Source organism: Rattus norvegicus, chromosome 9, assembly GCF_036323735.1.
Source record: "Rattus norvegicus strain BN/NHsdMcwi chromosome 9, GRCr8, whole genome shotgun sequence".
Lineage (NCBI taxonomy): Eukaryota > Metazoa > Chordata > Mammalia > Rodentia > Muridae > Rattus > Rattus norvegicus.
This window is the reverse complement of record NC_086027.1, coordinates 89,979,493-90,007,089: the sequence shown is the minus strand read 5'-3', so window position 1 is coordinate 90,007,089 and position 27,597 is coordinate 89,979,493. Positions and strand designations below refer to the sequence as shown.

Here is a 27,597-nt window from a genome sequence, read left to right as displayed (position 1 = left end):
TGATGTTCCATTGAACTCCCTGGAGGGTTTTGAAAGAGAACAGGCAAGGGGCAGTGCGTAAGCTTTAGTAACCGCTCAATCGGGAAACGTGTGACAGATTTGTGCAACAATCAACCGCCTCCCTCTGGGCTGGAAATCCTGTCCTTGCTCCAGACCAATCGACAGAAAACAAACCTCTGATGTCTTTCTCTAAGGTAGATTCGGGTGGAAAATGTGTGCAATTAAAGTCTGGTTCCTCATGCAGATTTTGGGGATCTTGTTTTCACCACTTTGTGTAGACCAATACTTATAATGATTGTTCCTTAATACAATGGGATAGACTTTGAGGCTTAAGGAGATAGCAGTACGTGAGGTAAGCTGACATCAGAGTTTACAAGTACCAAACTTGGGGACATTAACCAGACTACTCTGTGACTTGCAGACTAAGATGGGTATCAAGGCACAGGAGGGAGACCCCATAGGAAGACCAGCAGTCTCAATTAATCTGAATCCCTGAGGTCTCTCAGACACTGAGCCACCAGCCAGGCAGCATACAGGAGTTGGTCTGAGGCCCTGGACACATATATAGCAGAGGACGACCTGGTCTGGCCTCAGTGGGAGAAGAGGTGTCTACCCCGGAGAGACTTGAGGCCCCAGGGAATGGGGAGGGTCTGGAGGAATGGGGGGATTGGAGGGTGGGAGCATCCTCTTGAAGACCGGGGGGAAGAGGAATGGGATGAGGAACTGTGGGAGGGAGGACCAGGATAGGGGGTAATAACTGAACTGTAAAAAATCTAAAAGTAATAAATTTTTAAAAGCGGTAGTGTGAAGAAAAACAAAAGAAGAAATACTGAATTTCTCCTTTGATGTTTTCAAATCACATATCTTATGACACAAAAACCTTTCTAAAATTTACCTAAATATAAGAATACGTCTAAGAACTAGTTATGTGGCTTCTCTTGGCATTCATGTTGTCTTTAACACAAAACCAACCAAATATTCAATTGACTATGAATTTGATCTGGCTGGGTGGTTCACAATTCCAAATATTCCCTTCCACTTGCCCAGGATGATGACTAACTATACTCAGTAAAATCAAACAGCTTTTTGAACATTTTTAAAAATGCATCTAGACTTTTCCTTTAAGCCTTAGCATCCAAAACTAGCTATTATTGCCCAAGGGACTAGCCTGGTGGAATTCTTTTGCTCCCAATGTAAAAAATCTACAGACATACGGAGTAGAAACTGGCTAGTCAATTCTTCTTTAGAAGGGACCATAGCAACCATTAGCTCTTCCTTTCATCATCCAACATAGTATGAATCTTGTTATGTTAAAAGAAAAAGATCAGATCAGATTATGCGCACACACACACACACACACACACACACACACACACACGTACACATACATACACAAATCAAGTAAAACTATTCATGAACAAGGTAAACTTAGTTCTAGAAGATTTTTGAGAAAATGAAACCTTTAAAACAAAAAAAAAAAAGGAAACTCTACCCAGAATGTTCTTTACAGTTTATTTCCTGTTTCCTTCAACCACAGGGAATCACTTAAACTAAATGATTCTCAGAGTATATTTCATTTTGGTTGTTGGATTCTTAAAGAAGACTCTGGGGATGAGAAGTCCTAGGAGCAAGGGGTTAAGCTGAGCCTAGATTTGGGAAGATACTGAGATGGATAATTTCCTAATACGAGAATAAAAATATTCAGGATCTGGTTTTCATTCTTCTCTCTTAAATTCTGTGCAGATAATGGGGAATTCAGGCTTTATATATTGTCCAAAGTAGCAGTGTAGACAGAGAAACTTGGAGGCAACACCACTCTTTCCAATACAGGGCAGAAGGAAACTTTTGGAATGGGCCTGGGGGGAGGTATTGCTTGTGTTTTCCTCAAATTGTGACCAAATGCAAAAAGGAACAAAAATGAAATAAAGGCTTTTAAACTCATGAAATGAATAAAGAAGTTTCCTATATCAGAAGAAAATGTAGTTTAATTCGTTAAGCTAGAACAACTAATGCTAAAAAAATATGGACAAGCCTTTTAGAGCATGGAGATAATTAAAGTTTGAAACAGATAATAAATACTGTATATAGGGTAAATCAAATATAATATGAGAGTCTTCTGGTGTTGGTGGGATGATCAAAACTGGCAGTTGTCATTACTTGAACTGGGGTCCTCTAGCACACAGAAAAATCCCACAATCAAGACCTCAATCACTATCACAACCCCTGGAGAAAGAGAACTGTAGCAGACACGTAAGCTCGGTAAGAATCTTGAGTGTAAGGGCCCTTTGTGGTAATTGGAAGAGTCTCTCCTTGTCCCCTTACCGGTTATATCAGAGCACAGAGGGAAGGCATCCATCTACAAACCAGGTAGTAACCCATCAACAGAAGCTGCACATGCAGCGCCATGATCTTGGGCTTCTAGTGTTAAGGATAGGGAGAAAGGGATTTCTGTAATTTAACTTCTGCTCCCGTTTTTGTTTGTCACCCTAAGGTAGCTAAAGACAAAATGTATTCACTGGCCACTATGTAAATATGGAAGTACGCCTTATAGCTGAATGATGGGGGTACCTATTTGAATTCCATCCTTTGGTATTGGGATAGTATGAGTATCTCTATTATCTTAAGATCTCATACAGTTCCTTTGGAGGCAGACTTTCCATTCTTCTCACCCCCTGTTTCACACCATGTCATGGTCTTCAGGACAGCACTATTCAGGACAAATATCCACCTTCAGGTCTCCTCTGCCAGGATGGTAATAATCATGGTTCCCTGTGATTTGACTCAGAGCCTCTAATTTATGCCTAGACATAGACTGCCCACTTCAGAGCCGCTTTCCAGATGTTTGCTGCTTATAGGTGATGCTTGTTTAACACGTATAGTGCCCGTGCTTCCACAGCTCCCCACAAGATGAAGTGATTCTCCGGGTAGCCTTTCCTGGGACAGCCCTCGTGTATCAGGAGGCAATCTTCAGCCCTGCTCCCTCCCCTGATTAGTGACAAGTACACAACTCCAGCAGATGTACGAAACTCTGACAGCTCTTTCTCTCCCTGCTCCTCTTAAGTAGCATTGTATACAAATTTTAAATTGGGAGAATAAGGATTTATCTAGTGAATAAATAACTACATAATTTACAAATAATCAAACCCATTCCCCCTGCATCTTTATTCCATAAGCCCCTGAAACCTCATAATTCATTTGGAGAGTAAGATCAGAGGCTTACTTATCTAAGGATCTGATTTTTCCCTTCATTTGCCCATGTATCATAGGGCAGATGAGTGATGTTGTGTTCCAACTGTCATATTTTTAAAGTTTGTCTATCTATGGAAACATCTTAAAATTCTAGGTAACATTATCCCATAATGTATTCTACTTTAATCTATTTCTGGTAAATTTAAAAAGTAAAGAAAATTAACTCTTATTGCAATTTTTTTCCTAAAGCCTTTAAAATAGACTTGAGCCATGCAGACAGATGTAGAATTATTGCTAATAAAAGTCACACACACACTCACACACACACACACACACACACACACACACACACACAGACAGACAGAATGAATAAGAACTATATTGCATTTTCGACATTTAGCTGAATTCAACCATAAGAAAATGGTGATTTTTATCACTGCTAAATGAATTTTAAATTGTTTCTAATAAGCCCAAAGATAGAAGCAATAAATCCTGTTCAGCTTCAGAACACAAATTTTAAAGCTTAAAATAGTTCAATGACAGTCTCACTGAGTGATCAGAAAGTGATATTTTTGAAATGAAATACCTGAGCACAAAGGTTACGCATGGCTTTCAGTCATGCCTAGATGATCTGTCTTTCACAGCTAATTTTGGAAATTCACCATGTCCTTTGTCAACTTCAGAAATACATTGTGTGTGTGTGTGTGTGTGTGTGTGTGTGTGTTTTAAAAAAGGGGTAATATAAAAATATGCTTTAGTATCAGTGTGCATAGCCTGTGGGATTAAATAGTAGCACAACACGGGTCAGCATCGGCAATACTCTGTGGTCATAGAATTCCGAGTTTGAAGGACAATTACTGTAGAGGGCCGCTTTAACATTCGCCACCACAAGATGGCGCTGGCTTCCACTGTGCCCCACGTGGAAGGCCAGGATAGCTCCCGCCATTACAAGATGGCGCTGGCCTCCACCGCGCCAGCCAACTTCCTTTCAGGAAGTTAACTGTGTGCGCATGTGCAAGAGTGCCTCTGTGCCAGGTCTTTGCCCACTCTGGGGCGTGCCTAATGAGATCATGGGTAAGCGACCAATCAGGTGTGGATGCGCCACAATAGGGTGTATATAAGCCGTGCCATGCGGGCGCACGGGGCTCTCTTTAAGATTTAATAAAAGGTTTTGGCTACTGCAAGGATTCATATGTCCCCGCGTGTTTTCTTGCTGGCGAGGTCGCGCATGGGACAAATTACAAATTTTCTGCCCAGACACATTCATTCATCTGATCTCTCTCTCTCTCTCTCTCTCTCTCTCTCTCTCTCTCTCTCTCTCTCTCTGCTTGTGTATTTATAATTTGTTCTTAGACAATCTCACATGTCTATATAATGTGTCTGTTCTTAAGCAACTCTCTCCCACATCCTTACCTTCCATGTCCAACCACCTCTTCCCCATTAATCTCTCACGTTTGTATCTATTCATCCGATTTCGTGACTCACGGGGTTCACGCAGGACCCTTTGTGTGGTCATGGGTCAGATGTATTAGTTAGAGCCTGGCAGTGAGCACACAACTGAAGGCAATGTTTCCCCAGCTCCCAGAATCTATCAATGACCACTAATTCAAGAGTACTGCTTTCTGGATCCCTCCCCAATCCCTGACCAGTTGTCAGCATAGCCAATCTGTGAATCTAGTGCAGGTTACTATATGTGGCTGGTAAGCAAATATGAATGGCTTGCTACCTATGTCTTTAGGGTAGAATATCCTCAGTTTAATTTACTATTGTATACAAAAGCAGTATGGGAAAGCTATACGGTTCATTGACATCTACGGCGTACGATAATGTACTGTTTAAATGGTACTCATCCATATAATACGCAGAACCACAGGGCTTTATATCCTGCTGTAGAGATTTGCTTATGCAATAGTTGAGCCTTGGAAATAATGTCCACACTGTGTGACACTGGCACAGGCTGATTTCTGAAAGGTGAGAGACACTTTTCCCACTTGCAGGGGGGAACAGTGCTCACAATAACTCTCTTCGCAACTCACAATTCAACAGCTTTGAGAGATATTTTTAATTTCACAGTCACAAGCTCCAAAATACTATCAACCATTTTCAAAAGATGTTTGTGAAGGGATTGGGAGTTGCAATGTCTTTGGTCTACTTATACGAGGAACAAGGAAGTATGATAAAGGAACAGGGCATGCCCAGTTTGAAGTTTCAGGATCCATGCTACAGTTCTAGATAAACATGACAAAACGAGCAGAAAACGCTAATTGGCATGTGAGTGGATCAAAATGAACTAAGACTGCCTTCTGGTTTAGCAAAGCATTCTGAGTTTTAGAGACTCTCTGCCCAGTGAGGCCTGAAGGAGGGGCTTTGGTTTAACAGCAAAGACAGATAGAATTCTACCTCAGCTCTGACTGACTTTAGATACATGACATTAAACATATTACCTTTAAGAATTATATATATATGTACATATATATATAATTCTTATATACACATATATATTATACATGTATATATATATGTGTGTGTATGTATATGTATATGTATTCACACACACACACACACACACACACACACACACACACACACATACACGTTAATTTTCCTGGGAGGCCTGCCCTTTTCTGAAGGGAAACTGAGGAGGAGGAGATCTCAGGGAGTGGGGAGCTGGAGAGAGAATCTAGTGAGAAGGGAGGGGACACTGTGGTCAGGGTTTAATATATGAGAGGAGAATAAAATAAAATAAGTAAATAAAAACCTTAAAAAGAATGTCTTTACTTAATTCGTATTCTCCTTTCCCTTCTCTTCCTCAAAATATGCATGTGCACGTACTTTTGCAAAACATTGCTTTTCTACAGGTAGTAAACTAAACTTGAGGTCTATAACTTTCATGTAAAAAATAACTAGAATAGGTTTGAATGTGTGAGTTCATTTCCTATGATGAGGGTCAAGGTTGCATTTTGAAACCATAATTCTTACAGGTTGGAGTGAGAAATATTTAAAGAATCTTAAATTAGAAAAAACAGTCTATGTTTGATAGCCTCCAGTAATAGTTCCCTTTTGTTCTATATGCATGTTTTTTCTCTGGTCTGTGAAGTGTATTTCCAACTTTTTTGGAGAAAATCCAGCCACTATGTAACATGACACCAAACCTCTTTGAGATCACTCTGCAGGAATAAAGCCCAAGCTATTCATAGAGAGAAGAAAAAATAAGACCAACAATGAAAAGTCAGCTGAATGAGCCCAGTAAAACTGTCATATTTGTCTTGACCCCCACCTCTGAACTAGTCCATATAAGTTAGAAGTCATTCAGTTATAGAAAGACAATCCCCACTGTGCCCTGGTGGAATTCACCAAAAAAAACTACAATGTAAATATGGCTATGTTTGTATTATTACTAATATAATACAATAATGTGGTTTTCCCAACTCTTGTGGATCACTGACTGATGTGGTCTGTGGTCAAAGGGAAGAGACACAACGATGAATGGAGGGTTCAAAGCCCTCTTAATACATATGGTGAATGACCGGAACAGATCAACTTTACTTGAGGTGATTCAAAGCTTATAAAGTTTTGGGGGACTAAGGTTAGGAATATCCAGGATGGGCTAAGGGTTTAGAGTAGCAAAATGCCTCATTAGCATGGGAAAGCCTTTCAGGAATCTCAGATGCTAGCTGAACAGGTTCTTATCTGAGAAAGGAATTTGATCCTGTAATTTAACTGAGGCTATGTGACATTCCTTAGGTAGAGGTATGTGTGGGGGTGGGGGGTTTGGGGGTGCATTGGATTACCCAGACAAGGTCAAAGAAGGAGGAACCCTGTCAATGAAGGGACTAACCCATTATGCAATGGGCCCAAAGGCTAACTGGTCAATGATGGACCTTAACCTTAATTAGCAGCGTTTTCCCACACAATAATATTACATCAGGCAAGTTTAAGCTGCTGTTTGTGAACTGCAGATATCAGAGGTTAGGAATGAAAATAGCACAGTAGAAAATGATAAATTTACTTAAAACCTTCTGACTCAATTGCACAGTTCTTCAGTGTGAACTTTGTAGATGACAGAAGCATTTCGTGCCATTGTCAAACAGTTGGACACACCCGCTGAGGATAGTTCCTTGTCCATTGATACATAATATGTTTGAGACTTGAAATGAATAACATAGGTGGTTCTGGTTTAGCCAGAACCAGCTCTGGAACACAGAGCCAGTAGATGCTTGAAGGACAGGATGTTGGGAGGCATCATGATTGTACAGTACATTGCTACAGAATGTGGGAAAATAGGAAATCTATGTTGCAGGTTGAGGGAAAATTAGGATGATTGAAAATTAGGGAGAGTTTCAGAAGGATGTAAAAGCATCTGTGGGGTTCTTTTAGCTACACATGATGAAGGACAATAGTGCAGAAGGATGCTGGAAAAGAAGCTGTTGTATCTTCAGGTAGAGAGGAAGGGAAATGTTCCTAGTGCTCTATTTTGTCTAAAAGACCATTCCGGGCAGCTAAACATAATTTAAAATGTGTGTTCAGCCTAACATCAAATTCAGAGCTGTGCCAGCAAAATTTGATCATGCAGATTAAAAATCGAAACCCACTGTTGAAAACTCTAAAAACATTCTAGTCCATGGCATCAGGGATGTTAAGATCTAATAAGCATTTTGGAATAACCTAACCTTATTATCATGTAAAAAGGGGCCTCGATCAATATGTTACTTTACTTTTCACTCAATGAAGTGAAAGCTACTTTGATTAATTGAAAGTTCATTAAAAGTATGAAGGAGATATATACAACCCAGATTTTCTGGAGACAAATCAAAATATAAATTAAAAAATATTTGGGGAGCTAAAATATATGAAGACTGAAATTCAACAGAAAGCTACTCACTGATACCAAGGGCCTTTTTATGAACGGGTTAACTTGTAGAGAGAATTTTACAAACCAGGAGACAAATAAAAAATATAGAGATCCTAGACTTAGTCTAAGATCTCAATATCTTATGATCCTAGAGTATAGGCAACGGCTACAAGTTATTTCTGAGATGCCATGGAACACTGAAGTTTAGTACCTGATGCAGTTCTGGATAATGTTGGTTCATGAGTATAGATGGTAGATTTCCTCATCCTGATATGCCAGTATTGTGGGTTCATATAGCACAGATAAATTTGACTTTGTGCAAAAACCCGTTTCATAGTAGGAACTACAGTCAAGCAAGGATCTCTCCCTGCGAAGCTGTGTCAGAGGAGACTGGTTTTCAAGGCCATGACCTAACACAGTGAAAGTTCTAGAAAAGTCTTGGGGATCTTCTATCCATTGGCACTATAAACTAGAAGGGAAATTGTGGAAAATAATTAGTCTTCAAATATAGCCTTCCTTACTTCCTTTCTTCCCATCCTGCAGTTCAGGTTGGATGTAGACTTCCCTTGACCAATAGAAATTGGCAAATGTGACATATTACATCTCAGGCTGAAACCGTCTTTACACTTCCACCTCATATCCCGTGTCATATAAGTACGACCAAATGAAAGGCCCTAACAGGTATCACAGAGATTAGAAGAACCATTCTTATAAACTAAATCAATCTGAGAGTAATGAGAGGTAATAAATTATTGTCTTATCTGTGGAGTTTTGAGTCTGGGTAGCATACAACAATTGTTGAATGAAATAATCCAAAATTAATATCCTGTGCATGGAGATATCTCAAATAAAAAAGATATTTCTGTTTTCATAGAACTAAGGTACATACTGTACTCTCAGGATACAGAAGGCATCCTTCCAGAATATAGAAATTAAGGAACTAACATTTCTTTCTGAGTATTATCAAATTACAACAGGGTGATTCATAGAAGAGATATGAAAAGAAGTTTCATACTTTGTGGATCAAGGTCCTAGAATAAAATCAGAGTGAAGGGATTCACATAAAAGGGAAAACAAACCAGAATGAGGCTAGTTATCAATAAAGAATGACAGTGTAAGACACAGAGCGTAGCTTGGTGGGCCAATAGAACTTCCCAGTATTTCTAGATATCAAGCTTGTTTCTGCTATGGGCACAGGATGCTGGCTGAGACTTAAGTTAGTATCTTTACAATTCTTTTGGGACATTTGTTCCTTAATTTTCATTTCCAATGTGTATGCACATGTATTTGATTTAAAAACTAGCATAGTCAAATTCTGCCTTCGGGCAGCCACCTCTTTCTGAGTTTAGTTACTGTGGTTACTTGAATATGCTTGGCCCAGAGAGTGGCACTATTTGGAGGTGTGGCTTGTTGGAGCAGGTGTGCCCTGGTTAGAGGAAGTCTGTTACTGTGAGCATGGACTTTAGGACCCTTGTCCTAGCTGCATGGAACTAGTTTTCCATCTGCCTTTGGATGCAGAACTCTCAACTCCTGTACCATGCCTGCCTGGATGCTACCATGCCTCCACCTTGATGACAATGGACTGAACCTCTGAACCTGTAAGCCAGCCCCAATTAAAAGTTGTCCTTATAAGAGTTGCCTTGGTCATGGAGTTTGTTGAGAGCAGTAAAACCCTAACTAAGATAGAAGTTGGTACCAGGGACTGGGTATTGCTGTGGTAGGCCTGACCATGTTTTTGATTAGAAGAATGTGGATTTGGGGACTTTGGATTTGAAAAGCCACGGAATGCTTTAAATGGGGCTTAATGAGCCATCCTAGTAGGAATATGGAAGACTCTGGTCTTTGAACTGTCTAGGCCTGCTGGCCCAAAAGGATTCAATGGAGAAAAATGTTAGGATGTAGCCTATAGACTGTGTGTGTGTGTGTGTGTGTGTGTGTGTGTGTGTGTGTGTGTGTGTGTGTGTGTGTGTGTGTGTGATATTTTGATAAAGAATATGGCTGCTTTTTCCCATTGCCCAAAGAGTCTACCTGAGGCTAAGATGAAGAGAATTAAATTAATCGTTTCGACAAGGAAAGTCTCAAAACAGCCTGGTATAAATTATGTTCTGTGGTTACTAAAGTTTACTCTCGTGAAGAGCATTTTCAACAAGCATAGCAAGCTTAGAAAGGACAAATATAAAATGTATGGTTCAAGTAATAAAGGGGCACCTGGAGGTGCAATGAAACTGAATCCTGTGTTCAAGGAGATAAAAAGATTAAGGGAGTAGAACCAGCCCAAGAGAAAGAAGTTTGTTGCAGTCAACAGAGATGAAAAAAGAGTTGGAGAACTGAATATTTGACCTCAGACATGGAGATGCAGAGATTGGAATTTGCCTAGCTGGTTTCCTGTCTTGCTTTGGGGATTACAGGTAAGTTATGGATAAATCCCAGAAGATTTTTAACATTATTGAGACTTCTATAGACTATGGGGACTTTGGAAGTTAGACTAAATATATTTTGCATTATGCTATGTTTAGGTATGGACCCCATAGACTCTTTGAGTCTAAACATAGCATAATGTTTAAACAAGCCTGTGGGGGACAAGGAGTGGAATGCAGTGGTTTGAATATGTTTGGCCCAGGGAGTGGCACTATTTGGAGGTATGGCTTTGCTGCAGTAGGTTTGGTCTTGTTGGAGGAAATGTGTCACTTTGGGCAAGGGCTTTAAGATCCTCTGTCTAGAGGCCAATTAAAGCCTGTCTGCATTTGGATGAATTTATAGCATTCTCAGCTCCTCCTGCACCATGCCTGCCTGAATCCTTCCATGCTCCCAGCTTGATGATAATGGACTGAACCCGTAAGCCAGCCCCAATTAAATGTTGTTCTTACAAGAGATGCCTTGATCATAGTGTTACAGCGGTAAAGCCCTAACTAAAAAGCTACCCTGCTTCTACTACTCCATGGTCTATAGCTTTTACACCAGTAAGTCTAAAATACCACAAATGGAACTATATTGAACCTAAACATGGCTGGTTCCTTTAAATGTTACCTCTTTAGAGGACTCCTTCATGACTATCACACTAGGTACCAATGTGAGTTTCTTCTCTTGATTTCTTGATTAGTTCAAGTGAGTTAGACATGACTATACACCTATTTTCCCTTACTAAGCTTAACTCTACTCTCTATAGGGCCATGAATGGTTCTATGTATGGAATAATCTTTGTCCAATCACTAAGACAAATAGGCTGGGGCTATTACAAGCATGTCTGTGGTAAATATTTTTCACTGTTGAGTGAATGTGAGACCTTTGCCCCTCCTAGAGTCAGCTTTAAGACTTCAAGTGTTCTCTGCTGACTTTAAAAAGTATGAGTAGCCCTAGAGCATGCCATTTCTTTAGGCATTATTTAACTTGATAGGCAAGACGATGAGACGAATGAAAAGTAATAACATTTACAAAGGAATTGTATGAATAAGAGGGGTGTCGGTGAGGGAATGCTTGGATTATCCACATGGCAGAATAAGGAAGGTTGTGTTTTATCTGCCAAAAATAAAGGATCGCAAAAATGAAAGTGCTCATGTTGTCAATCACCACTAGACTCCAAGCAAAGGCCACAGAGAAGCATGAAGATACAATAAAAGGGAAATTAAATTGGATTCTGTTGTGTATACGGTCTAAGGTGTAAGCCTTGTCTCAGGCCAGGAATCAGGAGTCCAAGTGACCTCCTAAAAAATAGTCTGTTGACATAAAACTGAATTTATCCAAGCTACTACAAACAAGGGCACCAATGTACTATACATGCCTTTATAGCTACTATTCCATGTGTGATCGTGACATTTGACTGGGACCTGTGTATTGGAGGAAGACTAATACAGAACATGCAGCCGACAACATGATCTTTACTTAACTAATAGCATGTAAGATAGCTGACTCATCCTTCAACTAAATGAATATCTTTGTGTTTTTCACAGACATTTTTTTATTCATCGTGTGTCCTTCACATGAGACGAGGTCTTCATGCTTCTCAGCCATGTGTGTTCACACTTTACTCAGTCATTTTCTTCTGTGATGTTTTCCTGAGATGAAACATTTCCCATTCTCTAAGGTCCAACTCAAATGACACCAACTTTCCCCTTTCTATTTTTATAAATTCTGACTTTTTGTTTTTAATTTTGCCTTCCCTAATGTACTAGAACATCAGCTTCTCTTTCCTTAGCATTATACGCATTCTGACAGCAGAATTATTTAATTTTAAAAGCGCCCAAAACTTAACACAGCTCCCAATAGGCAGTTGATCAATAATTAATTACTACCAATAACAGCTCACCAGACAATAAACTGCAAATATATTTTTTAAAGTTTTCCTATTCCCTTTTCTTATATATACCTTCAATTTTTCTGCTTCTCTCCTGGGAATCTTCAGTTTTGGAAATGAAATTTTACCTTCCAAAAGTTTGGGGGAATGCTTAATCTTAAACATGAGATATATTTAGAAAAATTTTTTAAGTAAATATTGTCACAGATTGTTACAGCTTCCCCAACTATTAGTGCTGCAAATTGCTTTCTCTCTTCATCCAAATCACCTATACCCAGGGGCCATTCAAGTAATAGGAACTTTAAGTTAAGAAGAACAACACACACGTTGAAAACTTAGAAGCATCTGAGTTATCAAATCACTCGTCATACATCTTTTTTTCCCCTTGCTTTGACCGAACACTCTTAAGCCTTCCACTAGTTATCTCTATAAATTGACAGTCGATATCACATACTGCATCTCAGCCTGCAGTGAAAGGAAGTCACCAAATAAGTTGATTTCCTGACTTGAGGGAAACATGTGATACCATCAAAGTGCCCATGGAAAATGCATGGTGCTGAGTACCCAATAGATGCTCAGTTAATTTGGATTTCACCCAGGAGGATATTATGTTAAGGGAACGTTAGATGGAAGAGAAATCCGATTAACGATTAGAACATTTCTCCTGTCCCTGGGGCTGCCAACCCTGTAGAAGCCAAGTCCCTGCAGTTCCACAGATATGGTCCCCTGGGGATTATCCTTTGTAAGTTTGTCCCAGTTGTGATATAAAGATAGAAATGTTTGTGATCTTCGTAAGTAGGTGAGATCACAGGAAAAGCAGCTTGAATTTCCAAAGCTGTAAAGCATTTTTCAACTACACTGGAGCTGTGCTGATGTTTGCTAACATCTGTAAAGGAATTATACCTTCAAAGATGAAGGCAATGCCATTAATATCATTATCGTTGCAGAAATCATCGATTTGATATACCTTAGTTCTATCAGACAGTGTACTTTGGAAAGATTATTTCTTGTAATTCTCATCATATCCCCATGCCGTAGACATTACAGTTAACTTTTTTTCTGACATTAAAATTTAGTTGTATAAATAATTGAATCACTTGCCCAAGTTCAGAATCTGGGCCTTAGCCCAGGTTGTCTAACTCTACTTGTCCTAGAGTCAAAGGATAACCTACCTGTGAGGATGATGCTTCACATTACAAATACAAAGATAAGTATTGCTAGGTTACTCTTTTTTAAGATATATTTATTTGTTATATATAAGTACACTGTAGCTGTCTTCAGACACACCGGAAGAGGGCATCAGATCTCATTCCAGATGGTTGTGAGCCACCATGTGGTTGCTGGGAATTGAACTCAGGACCTCTGGAAGAGCAGTCAGTGCTCTTAACCACTGAGCTATCTCTCCAGCCCCTGCTCTTTCTTTCTACTTAGAACATTCCCTCCTGTAGGGTAGTTAGAGACTTATAGGACTCACAAAACTAATGACATTTCCAGGAAGCTCATACAACTTTCAAGACTTAAGCAGCTTACAAAATTCCAAGATTCAGAAGGATCCTCTCCAATACTATAAGAAGAGTAAATATGATCTGTGATAGAGGTGAGTCTTCAAGGGAATAGATTACAAGTTGGACAGAACATACCAAGGTTGCCACTTTCATAAGCTATCATTCATGCTGTGTTTGGCTTTTCTGCTTTATAGCTGCCTCTGAGATGTTCATGTTACTGCAAGTATTTTTACCTCCATGCTCCTATAAGTGTCCCCAGGACACATCTTGGTTCACAAAGTGAGATTATTTTCTCAGTCTGCTCTTGATGTCCTACCTGTGATTAACAGATGTTTGTCCATATCTCTAAGAAAAGTCCCACAGTAGCAAGGCTTGAGCTACTGTTAACATTGGTCTTTCATGAATTAGATCAGTCTTAATTTGAATCAAAGTTAGCAGTTGTATAATCTAGGAAAAGCAAAGAATGAATTCCTCCAGGCTCATTGAACTCAACTCTCAAATGGAGCTAACAATGTTTCTTCATATGTCCATGTGAGGATGTTGAAGGTGATAGAAAGTAGGTATCTGTCATACTATCTGGGAAATAGGAAAGACTCAAAACACAGAAGCAGTGTCATTTATAATTGTTGCCACTTTCTCCATAAAGCTCCTTCTGGCTGCATAGGAAATTGTATTATGAGAACACATGCTCGCACATATACTGCACAATTGCCTAACATGGAGCTATAAAAATTAATGGTGCCAGCATCAAAGAACCACCAGCTCCAGGAAATTGTAAAATGAGTGATTACCCAGATAAACATAGATTTTATGTTCATTGAACTGTCAGATCAATATTCCACTTTCCTTGTACAATAGGTTTCAATACTGAAGATATCCATATTTTAGAACTCGGTTTACTTGGAAATGTAGAACAATTCTTTTGAGATTATTTGCTATCTGAGTGATGTCAGGGTTTCCCATCTTAATTTTTCTCATCTTATTTTTTTTTGGTAAAATGGAAAGTATAATGAAATATCTTTATAAACACTGCGACACACACAGCAACAGAAGAAATATACAATTCTTTGTAATTCTCTGAAAATCTCATATATGTGTAGAACGCATTCTGGTTACCCCTTTCCCACTCTTAACTTCCTCTGCTCCCATTCCTTGCCTAAACCATTCCCATATTTATGATTTTGACTTCTTGGAATCCATGTAGATCAACCATGGCTGTCTGTGTCATCACAGGACTGGGGAAATTTGTAGAGCCTGGACGGTGTTGTGGGATTCTGTGAGATCTCATCTTTGTTCAAATAGCCATGGTGATTGAACATGCTATTACTTGGTAGGAGTTTTGAATTCAGATTTTAGTCAAGGGAATAAAGATGATGAAATGAAGGATCCTGGGAAGGCTTGATGGACGTATGGTCTCACAATTCAAGTAAAATGGATAAGAGGATAATTGATAAGAGGATAGATATAGCAGATCTTATGTAATATAAAAGAAATGGGGGCTAATAGTGGGACATAAAAGTTTAAGAAAAGATGGGTGTGGAGGGGCTGAGAGAAAGGAGGAGTAGAGGATGGGTTAACCAAAACTAATGACACACGAAGAAGGCTTATTAAACTCTATTACTTTATAAGCTAACTAAAATATAGTGTATTTAAAAGAAAAGCACTTTTGAACAGAAATATCACATATCAGCGATTAATACTAGTACCAGAAGACACAGGTTATTAAATAGAATTCTCAGCACTAGGCAAAAATTATTTCTCTACTAGTTATTGTCATGGAGGCCCCGAGGTACTCAAAACAATACTGGCTATCCCCTTTACTCTTGGTTGATCATTATAACTAGATGGTAAGACCATATTGCTGAAGACACCACGCATTTTGCTTGCAGGACACAGAAAATTCAATTTTTGACTAACGGCGAAACTGTCCCTGTTGAGTAGATTCCACATTGCTGGAAGGTGCTATACATGCTTCTTCCAGAAAAAAAAAAGATCATATACAGTAAAATAAGCACTGTATGCTACAATGTCAATCTGCCAAGCAAGATATGCTCATTGGTACAATAGTGGCAAGACTTTTTATGGGCACAAAACAACTGTTCTCTTGACTGGATTTGAAGCTTGTTTCATAGTAGGGAATTCGTGTCTGGAACTAAAATATAGTAGGGAAGTCATGGGCCCTAAGGGAGAATAAATTGATACTGGTTTTATTAATGGCCATCTTACCAAATTTATATACGTAGATTGGTGCTGCTCTCAACCTTTTTCAGAGAAGCTGCACATTACAGTGGCTAGGAATTCATACAGAGATGCATTGCTTTTGAAGTGCTGAGAAGGAGTGGCCTTGAGTGGTCGGCCATAGATGGAACATCTATGGCAATGCCTCCCAACTAAGACTCATGAAACAACTTGGATGTGGGAAAGGGAAGAATAAAAAGGCCCGGGGATGGGAACGTGTACTGTGTAATGCTGTCTTCTGGACATGAGATAGCTCTCTATACAAGAATCCACATAACAGCGTTTACCTATATGAGAGAAGCACCAGATCAGTTAAAAGTTCCAACATGCACTGGAGGAAAAGAGAAGTGAATCCTGAGACTCCATCCTTAGCTGAACAGCCCTTCATAGCTGACGGAGGCAGGAGAGTTACTATTTTTTGTAGGATTATAGCCACTCCAAGGTTATCCAGGCCTGATTGGGTGGCCCAAGTAAATCTTTGTAGTAAGAATTAGACACATTGTGTTAAAAAATAAATTTTAAAAAAATATGAAGTGGGAGGGACAAGTGGTGGATGATTGTTGCTGGAAGAGAGAATAAACAATGAATATGAGGAAGATACATGGTATACATGTGTGAAATTTTCAAAGAATGACTTAAATTGCATAATAGGTACTCACTTATAAGGGGACATTAGCCATAATGTACAGGAAATGCATGCAACAATCCACAGACCCAAAGAAGTTAAGTAACAAGAAGGGTCCAAGGGAAAACGCTTGAATGTCACTCAAAAGGAGGAATAAGATAAGCATTAGAAGTAGATGGATGGAGGGAACTGGGTGGTAGGGATGTCAGGAGTAGGGATAGTAGGGGAGAGAGGGTCTGGAGAGAGAACAAAATTGGAGAAAGGACATCTCTGGGATATGCCAGAGACCGGAGATAGGGAAGACTCCAGAAAGTCTAAAGAAGTGACCCTAGCGGGGTTGGGAATTTAGCTCAGTGGTAGAGCGCTTGCCTATCGAGCGCAAGGTCCTGGGTTCGGTCCCCAGCTCCGGAAAAAAAAAAAAAGAAAAAAAAAGAAAAAAAAAAAAAAGAAGTGACCCTAGACAAGAATCCCAGCAGTGGGGGATGTTGAGCCTGAACTGGTCACTTCCTCTAGTCAGGCAGGACTTTCAGTGGAGGGATAAGAACACCAATCCACCCATAAAACCTTCAACCCAAAATTTGTCCTGCCTACAAGGTGTAGAGGAACAAAGATAGAGGAGAGATTAAGGGACTGGTCAAATAGAGACTGACTAAACTTGAGACCCACACCATAGGAGAGAGCCAACACCTGACACTATTAATGATACTGTCTATGCTTGCAGACAGGAGCCTAGCATACCTATCCTCTGTGAGATTTCACCCAGCAGCTGATGGAAACATATGCAGAGACCCACAGCCAAACATCAGGAGAAGCTTGGGGAAACTCATGGAAGAGTAGGGGAAGGATTAAGGGAGCCTGAGGGATCAAAGATACCACATGAAGATCTACAGAGTCAACTAACCTGGGCCCATACTGGCTCACAGAAACTAACCCACCAGCCATGGGAACATGCATGGGCTGGAGCTAGGCCCCCTTCACATATGTAGTAGCTGTGTAGATTGATCTTCACGTGGGTCCCCCAACAACTGGAGCAGGGCCTCTCTCTAACTCTGATGACTGCGATGGCGGCTGCTGGATCCTGTTCCCCTAATTGCGCTGTGTTGTCTGGCCTCAGTGGGAGAGGATGTGCCTGGTCCTACAGCAACTTAATGTGCCAGGGTGGGTTGGTACTCATGGGGTGCCTCCCATGAGTGACTGTGAGGAGAGGAGGGGGGACTGTAATCAGGATGTAAGTGGAGATAAATCAATTGATGAAAAAACTCACAGACGACATCTCAATCATGAATAAGAACAAAGGCATTGTCATATCTGGACTGTGATACTGTTCTGTTGTTCCTCTTTGACCTGTCCCATCTTAGGCACATCTTGGACTTCTAAGTCAATTCCAGGTTTAACCATTAACACCAAGTTTAAACTTTAATTTAGAGACATTTTGATCAATGGTGAAACTATAACGACATGAATCAAAGTTCAATCTCAATACATAGTCTGTAAGTCATATATGTGTATATATCATTTTTTTCTTTTTCTTTTTCTTTTTTTTTCCGGAGCTGAGGACCGAACCCAGGGCCTTGTGCTTGCTAGGCAAGTGCTCTACCACTGAGCTAAATCCCCAACCCCATGTGTATATATCTTATACTGATGTTTTAAATATGCAAAACCTGTTTTCTGTGTGCTCATTTAGACATAGAGATTCTCTACATGGTTGCAATTATTTCATCAAGTCACCTCTCACTTTGTTGTGAACACACTGCATAGTTCACACATAGTAAGACCTTAGACTTAGGTCTAAGGTTTGGAGCTCTAAAAGCCTTTGTGTTAAAGGCTTGAGTACAGAACCTGGTTTCATCTCAAGGTGGTGGTTCTATTAAAAACTGAGATCTAAGGGAATGGAGGTAGGTTATTGGGGGGGGGCATGCTTTTAAAGAAGGTTATCAGGACCTCTCTCTCTCTCTCTCTCTCTCTCTCTCTCTCTCTCTCTCTCTCTTCCTCTCTCTCTCATTTTCTGACAAGCACTAATTGAACAATCTTCACAACACATGCTACCACCTTGATGTAACCTGCTGCCGCATAATCATAGATTGAAATCCCGGGAACTGTGAGCAGTCGTACATATTTCCTCCTTTTGAAGTACTCTGTCACAGTGATGGCAAGCAGACTGCAACACCGTTGCATAAAAGAATGAAGAAGGGTTTCCACTGCCTTCCTCAGCAAAGTCTCACAGACCTTGCTTCCATGGTAACACCCCTGCAGCCGGAGACTTCTATCCTGGGAAGTCAGACCCCAGAAACCCTTCCATTCAGGGCTCTCCTGCCAAGTGCTTTCCTAACACCACAGACTCCTAAGCCTTTTTTCCTACGTAGCCTTTCATTTGCAGGTTGATGTTCACTCAAAGGCTGCTTCCTAAAGTCAGCATAAGAACAATGCTCAGTGGCATCCCTTTCTGTTTTTGGTCACCTTCTCCAGAGGCACAAGTATTATGTTACTGCTTATTTCTTGACCTTCTTGCCCTTTAGGTAAAATGTCTCTTCCTTATTTCTAAAGCCCCTGCTATTCCTTGGTATCTGCTTTAAAACAGAAATGGAAATTTTATAAAGCAACACATAACAAAATATAAACTTTTTTTTTTACTGTCTTTTTTTTTTTCTTTTTTTCGGAGCTGGGGACTGAACCCAGGGCCTTGTGCTTGCTAGGCAAGCGCTCTACCACTGAGCTAAATCCCCAACCTGATTTTTTTTACTGTCTTTTTTTTTCTTTCTTTCTTTTTTTTTTTTTTACAAAATATAAACTTTTACATTGCTGTTTCCTTTTGAACACCCTGGCATGAATGTTAATTCAAAAATATTGTTTAATGAGTGGATAAGCGAATATTTTATATGGTTACCAGGCTCCCTATCCATTCAAAAAATAAATTTATCACAATGAAAATAAGGGAAACTGTTCAGTCACGCAGAAGCTAAGCCTGTTTCATAGGCACAAACTAAACAGAGGATGGTGGTGCTTGAAAAGTTGAGTTTGAGAAGAAATCTGTCTTAATAGAAACAGGGTATGGGGTGATGCTTTGGGCTGCCGCACAGGTACAGCCTACACAGAACAAACAGGCACTCGATGTAACTGGCATCTGCACTGCCTCTTCCATTTCTGAGACTCTGAATGTTCCCAAGCAAATTTGCCCTCATAATGCTTTCCAAATACCAAAAAGACTCACAGAAGGAAGACAAACTGTTCTCAGCCAATAAGAATTTAGTGTTACCTTGGAGATAGGAATCCTTTTCAATCAAATCTATGTCCTCAAATTCTTCCACAACCATCACAGAGAACACAGGCTTTAGACCAGAGAATAAGAGTGTTCCAAAGGCACAGCCCAGCAAGTGGTTTGAAACGGTAACAGAACGTCCCGGTGGTAGGAAATAATGGAGACATTGGGCACATATGGAGAAATGACAGGGAGCCACAGCCCCTGGAGGTCTGGGTTTTCAGTGCATTGCTGTGAACAGATTCCATTGGGAAGATTTGCTTTTGCTCATTTGTGTGTAATTTGTCATACACCCATAGGAGGCAATACCAGCAATTGTTCTTTTCCCCCAGTGAATTTACCATTTAGAGGAGAAACAAAACACATAATTCTTTGCTATTTACCAGCAACTGAGATTCAAAATTGAGGAAATGAGCATCAGAAGCACCCATGGGTCTGAACCAATTCTCCCACCCCCCTCTAACCTACATTTCCCCTCAGATTTCTAGCAAGCTTCCCTTAATGCACTAATCCTCTACTTTACAGTGAAGTCAGAACTCTAACAGACGACCAGAGGTTGGACCTGTGTCAAACAATGCGTTTTTCATCAATAGTTCACTACCATGTATTTCAGGAGATGGATGAAGGGCTGTGCTGCTCAATTTCAGGAGCTAATGCACTGAGGCAAGCAGCTGATAAACATCAAAATAACGCCATATTTACAATAGGATACCATTAACAAGCAACTGAAAGAAAAGCAATTTTCGATTTTAAAGATAATTATTTTGGCCTTGCGTTCTTCTAGGTAGCTTGTTCACCTTACAGCCCCATCTAAAGCCTTCTGTTTCATCCAGAACAGCCTTAATGTGATAAAGACCAATCTCCCCCTGGGATACTCACCCCATGATACCCAGAGTGTAGCCCGAGACTGCAGCATTTCAGGTGACTTACCAGACATGTTGACTGGATGGATGGAATGACTCAAACTATGTGATACAGACTCTTATAACAGCAGACATGAAATAAACTCAATTTATCAGTCCTGTGTGCTCTTCCAAGATCACTCTATTCCAGCCACACTAGTTTTCTACCCTTAACTGCCAACCCTGTTTTGATCTCAGAACTTTAGTACATAAGGAAAACTCTCCCTCTACCTGGTATATTATTACTACTGACATCTGTGTAGTGTCCGTCTTTATTTTTTGCAATTCCGATGAAATGTTACCTAATTATTGAAAGGTTTCTATTTTTTCCTGATCATCTTATTGAAAAATGATCATTCACCTGCCCACCCTCCACCCCCCACCCCACTACTCCCAGCTTTCTTGGCTTTCATAGCATCCCTCTCTAATTGCCTTCTTATTTATTTATGTTTACTAGCTTCCCTCCACTAAAATGTAAATTCCCCAATGGGAGCGATTAGCTTTTAGACATGACTATATTCCCCAGGCGGTCAGCAGTACCCATCCCCTACAAATTGCTCAATAAAAAGATGTGATAAAATCATGAGAAACAATACAGGAAAATGTTTTGGAAAGCTACTTTGTTATCTTTTTATATCTTCCATCTCTGGCTTGTACAAGCATTCATGTATAGCAGCTAGCTTGAAATATGCGAACAGCTTATGAAAAACGCACAATGGGGAACTAGAATGGGACCACCACCACCAACAACAAAGACTCGTATTAAAACCACACCACTCATTTTTTTTTTGTCCACATACACAAAATCCCTAAAATCTTGCTTAGCCATTATATGTGTAAAATTGTGAGTACATTACAAATCTCTTTCTAAGTCTTTCTTGATCAAAAGGGCTTCTATTCCAATTGAACAATTACATTCCCTGAAATACCTCAGTCATCTAGATGCTGATGTAGTATTTGTTGGTATGATAGATGCTACTCAGTTGCTAACAGCCACATTTTGCAATCATAATGCATTTCTGGGGGAAAAGAGCTACAAATGTGTTGCTTTACAACTCAGCTCTACTTTTCAAATTTCTGATAAAAATGTATTGTGTTTGCTTTCAAAGTATTCCTGCAGGCAGGGATCTCAAGGAGAAATTCAGTTACATATGAAAAGACAGCCAAGGCCCTGTGACTTAGTGAGCTTTTTTTCTACCAAAAATAAGTTAGAAAAAAAAATCACAACTGTCAAGAAAGAGCAATGTGTATTGTGTCCTTAAATTATAAGATATTTATAACCAGATAATGATGTATTTAATAATGCAAGTAATTTTCTTGTAAAATCCCAGGTTTCATTGAAAAGTGGCTATGACTTTCGTGTCTACAAACCTGTGTGTGTGTGTGTGTGTGTGTGTGTGTGTGTGTGTGTGTGTGTGTGAAAGGTGCACAGAGAAGTACTGACATTTTGTTGTGGCCATATCACTTGTAGACAGTGGGTATTGGTTGTTCATATTATAATCTTCATAACATGAGGAGGCTCAATTTTGAAAAGGTAGAACTACAGTCATACAAAACTAGAGAGTACATGAGCCACACTTCTTGAATTTATGCTATACATTCTTAATTAAGAATGAAAAATACATTGCACATGAGTATTAGTTCTTCAGGGAGTAGTGAAATATATTATTTGCATGTGTAAAGCCAAAATATGCACATAACACATAGATGGTTATTAAAAAGAATAGATCCTAGAGGCTCCCAATGGGAGTAGTAATGAAAGATTTGCTGGGAATTCTTTTCCATTAGAGTCCAAATATTTAATTCTCATGTGTCTTCCATTTATCTTGCATCCAGTTGTCCTCTTCATTTCTAGTAAGCACAAGGTCTATTTCAACCATAAACCCCAAAGACTAAGCTATGTCAAGGTAGGAGGTTACTGGATCACAAAAGGCAAGAACTTTAGTTTAAGGGAGGATTGGCTCCCGTATCCTTAAGCCTCTTCAGGCCCCCTCAAAAACAATCTTTCAAAATACTTTGAGTGTTTTCTAATTGAGGTCAGACAATGAGAAGTGGTTCCCAATCCCCAGATATAGCACATCCCTCTTGGTTTTTGGCATTTATACAGCATTCTCACTTAAGAGCAGCTGCCCAGTGATAAATGCATGCTACACTTGGCATGCCTTTCTTCTATGACTCTCATATTTCAGAAAGTCAGGATTGTGATTTAAGAAGTATATTGTCACTGACAAGGCCCAAGTCAGTCCCTGGAGTGAACACAACTGAAATTAGAATATTTCTGGAGTTTCTTCCCAAGAACATTTTGAATTCATCTGAAGGATAAAAGCACATGATGCTAAAACATACACACACACACACACACACACACACACACACACACACACGCATGCAAACACACACATACACACATATATACACACACATACACACACAAACACATACAGACACACGCACGCAAACACACACATACACACATATACACACATACACACACAAACACACATATACACATATACACACACATACACATACACACAAACATAGACACACGCACGCAAACACCCATATACACACATATACACACAGACACACACATACATACACACATAAACACACAGGCACACAGACACACAGACACACACATACATACACACACAAACACACAGGCACACAGACACACAGACACACACATACACACACACACAAACACACATACACACAGACACACATACACACATACACACACATACATACACACACATACACACACACACACACACGGTTATTTGAATTAGTTTTATATGTACCATAATAATAAATTTCTCTAGTTTATCATAAAGTGTCCTCAAGAGCTGACTGAAATCCCAGTTACAAAAGTTCAAGCAGATGGAATTTTTTGAAAACACTCAGCCATCACATTTTCTGATTTCTTGTTTGGAAACTGGATAATCATGTCACATTACGATATTTTTGTTCTTTGTACTCATTCTCCATAATCAGCCCCATTACCACATTAGTGGGACTTCATATCAAATAGAAGCTGTAGAAGAATGGCAAAAAGAGGTACTTACACCCTTGAATCTGGAATCTGGGAACACACTGCTTTCCATGGGAAAAATAGAACCTGGGGGATGTGATAACATTTAAAGACTCTGAGAAGGAAATAAGAGACTGGGAGTATCTAGTGGCATTCAACCTAAGTACTAGAACCTTTACAACAGAGAACCACTTCCTTGGTTTTGAACTCACTAAGAGCTGGAACAAGAGAAGTGGGGCCAGAAAGAAGTAATATAGGGACGTGATCAGTGCCAAACTCTGAAACAGAGGTAACACATCAAAGGCTATATGTGACTGGCAGAAGCCAATGCCCTGAAAAGGATTCTCCCCAATCTCTCCAGACAGATATCAGCTTGCTATGCTGACATCTTTATTTTAGTTCAGAAAGACTCACACCAGACAAATAACTGCTATTTTAAGTTACTCAGTTTGAAACATTTTACTGCAGCAGTAATACCAAATGGTGACAAAGCTAAGGGGAGAAATTCAAAATAATCCATTACCAATATTTTCAGTTCGTAACTGTATATAATCCAAACATCTTGAATATTGGTTAATATAGCCACCATCCTTTCCCCATGATTAGACAACCCCATTGGAAGAACATGTCGCAGAATCAAACCAATCAGAACCTGTGTTGGTTTGGCATTAGTAGCACAGTCCCCATGACAAAATGCCTGAGATAGAATAGTTTCGAAGGCTAAAGGTTTCCTTGCTGTTTAGTTTGGGAAGCAGAAGTCCTAGAGTGTGCAGCCTGAGGAAGTCGGTTTATACTTAGGACTATAGCTGATGACATCAGAAAAAGAGTAGATTGAAAGAAGAAACAAGAGAGATGCTAATAACTAACAATTGAAACTTCTTTGGTAAGCCACTGCAGTTTAAATTTCAACAGCTGGATTTAGCCTATATAATATTATAAGCATATATAAAATGTATGGAACATGCCCAGGATTATTTGAAAACCAGAAAATGTTTCCATGATTCCAAAGGGGTTTGCCTGAAATAAGTCATCACATTCAAATACAGTTAGCTTTCCAATAAGACTTTTCATTTAAAATAAATAGTAAAAATAAGAATAGTAATAGTTGAGTATATGAAAAATGGTAAATTTAATTCTGTTAGATACTAGAGCTGATGCATCTCCATCAGTATAATTCCCGTTCTTCTAGAGTTTATATATCAGAAAGATTTAAACAATAGGGGATGGAGGGAATGGCTCGGTGATTAAAAACACTTGTGACTTTTGCTTAGAACTTTGGTTTTGTTCCCAGGTCCAACAGGGCAACTCAAAACTATGTGTAAGCAAATTCTAGAGGTTCCAATGTGTTCTTCCAGTATCTGAGGCCACCCAACACAAACATGGAGCATATATGTGTATTTGTATATGCATGTATGTATATTACATATGCATGTACACCTGTATGTGTATATACATGTAAATATACATTATACACATCATTTACATTATAGACACATACATATGCATACACATATATATCATATACACATATATATAATTACAAGATGCACATGCAGTTTTAGTTGATTATAGTGAGTATAGAAAACCTAGAAGCACTTGCACGCATCTTAATTCTTGGTTACATTTTGTAAGACGTGCTTCTGTGTGCTTAAGAAAGTTTCTCCAGTGTTCACGGGCATGATGACCATGGATTTTGTTTTAACATTTACTATGAGCAGCCAACAGAGAGCACAAGTCTGGCAATTTTAGTGTTAACTGTTAAACAATTACGTGATGGTTGAGATTACGACTAAACGGTTTGACACCATGGAATCTGACTATGATGGCAACTCTATAAAAGGATCTTTTATCATTGATTAGTCCGAATTCAATTACTGTTTTTCAAATATAATATCCAAAATAAAGGAAGTGGGAAGGATGTAAATTTTAACTCAGGTGCACAAAACGTATATTTAAAAACATGAAAAACAACACGTTTGTCTTTCTCCTCCCACCCTTTGCTATATTTATTTCGACTGCTTATACCACCTTCCAAATGTCTCATAAAAACACAAGTTCTTCTGGGATATTATTTGAATGTGATGATTTCGAATCACAAGTCCCGCAAACATTATGTCAAGGCAAGCACAGTGACTCAGAGGTAAGGACACGTAACCACCATTCTTGACAAATGTAATCCAATTCTTAGGACCCATGTGGTAGAAAAAGAAAAGGGTGTGTTTCGGTCTGACCTCAACATGTGTGCAGTAGCATGCACATGCCCACTCAAGAGTAGATACATGCATAAACAAATCAACTAATCAATACACGTGAAGATGCTGAGATTGATTCCAAAACCATTACCCCACTTCCTACAGAAAGTAATTGAAGATGAAGATAGAGAAGAATACTACAAAATGCCTGTGTGCTGCTTTGCTATTGGGTTAGGAAACAGACTATTTCACAAATGTGAGTCAGAATTCTCTTGATCTGAACAATAGCTGTTATCAAGATAAACATTTTCCAGTGACAGTTTTAGAGTTGTTTTTGCAATGGGGATTTGTTTATATATAGTTCAAATAGTTGATTTTAAGACCATAGTTGGAAATAAAAGAGAAATGTTTGAGCAACTTTAAAAATATATTATTTAACTGATTGATTGTAACGCCACTTTGAGGTAAAAAAATCTGGAACACAAAACAAATTAGTCATGGAAACAAGAAGTAAAATGATTGTGGGTTACTAAAATGTCTAAATGCTTTTAGAATTTTCAATTCTATGTGGTACTTTTATGTATCTTAAATTCTGGCTAAACATTGATTTTCTTCTTCAAATTATCATAATCTAGTAGGGCATGGATACTCCTTGTCATTGGAACTCCTAAGACAATTGTTCTAATAATAAACATAAAAGTGATAAACATACATCTAGACTTTCTTAGATGGTGATGTCGAGATCAAGATTATGTCATATAGTCAATGAGATGGGCTTCCCCTTTCTTTTTCTTCCCTCTTGATACCACTGAAGAGAGAAAATACAATGATTATAAAGACCTCTCCCAATTATTGATAGTTTATATGGACCTCATGCTTTCCCTTCCCATGCTCAGCCCTGAGACTCTGGGTTGGCACCCTGGACATCATACACCTGCTTGTCAAAGAGAAAGCAATGGAAGAAGGTAAACTCAATTTAAGAAAGGAAATTTTCTCATTTCTCTCTGATGTGCTTCTTATTCAACAACAGAAACACCTGCCTCCATTCTCCAGGGCCTCTGTCAGTCTTTAAGCAGGCTCCATCATGCTTGACAGACATTGGCAGCATCAGCCTCAGTGAAGTACCATCCTACTGAACTACTCATGTCTGAAATTTACATCGAGATTTTATGATTAAATATGACCAATTCTTTGCTTTGAAAAGTTGCATCAACTTGGCCTGCTACAATAAAGACTTGTAGTCTGGGTGAGATCTCACACCATTGTCATCATGATAACAGTCATGTAGCCTTCTGTGACAGGAGATCTAAGACTTTTCCTACTTACTCCTGGGCTTCACCAGTAAAGGGCACCAAAGAAAACAGAATTTGAAAGGGGCTTTGTTTCACAGTTCCAACATCTTGTCTGTCAGGTTCCTATAGAACATACAGATAATTTCTCCATGTCTACTCCTGTGAAGGCTCGATTCCCCAGTGTAACGGAATGCCAGGGTGGTGAGGTAGGAGTAGGT

General features: G+C 39.3%; 1 protein-coding gene across 8 annotated transcripts in view; it reads right to left on the bottom strand.

Annotated features, from left to right (window-relative positions):
• The window catches only part of Nyap2 (neuronal tyrosine-phosphorylated phosphoinositide-3-kinase adaptor 2), a 278,358-nt gene that overhangs the window by 126,377 nt on the left and 124,384 nt on the right, over positions 1-27,597 (bottom strand). The gene's annotated exons all lie outside the window — the stretch shown is intronic.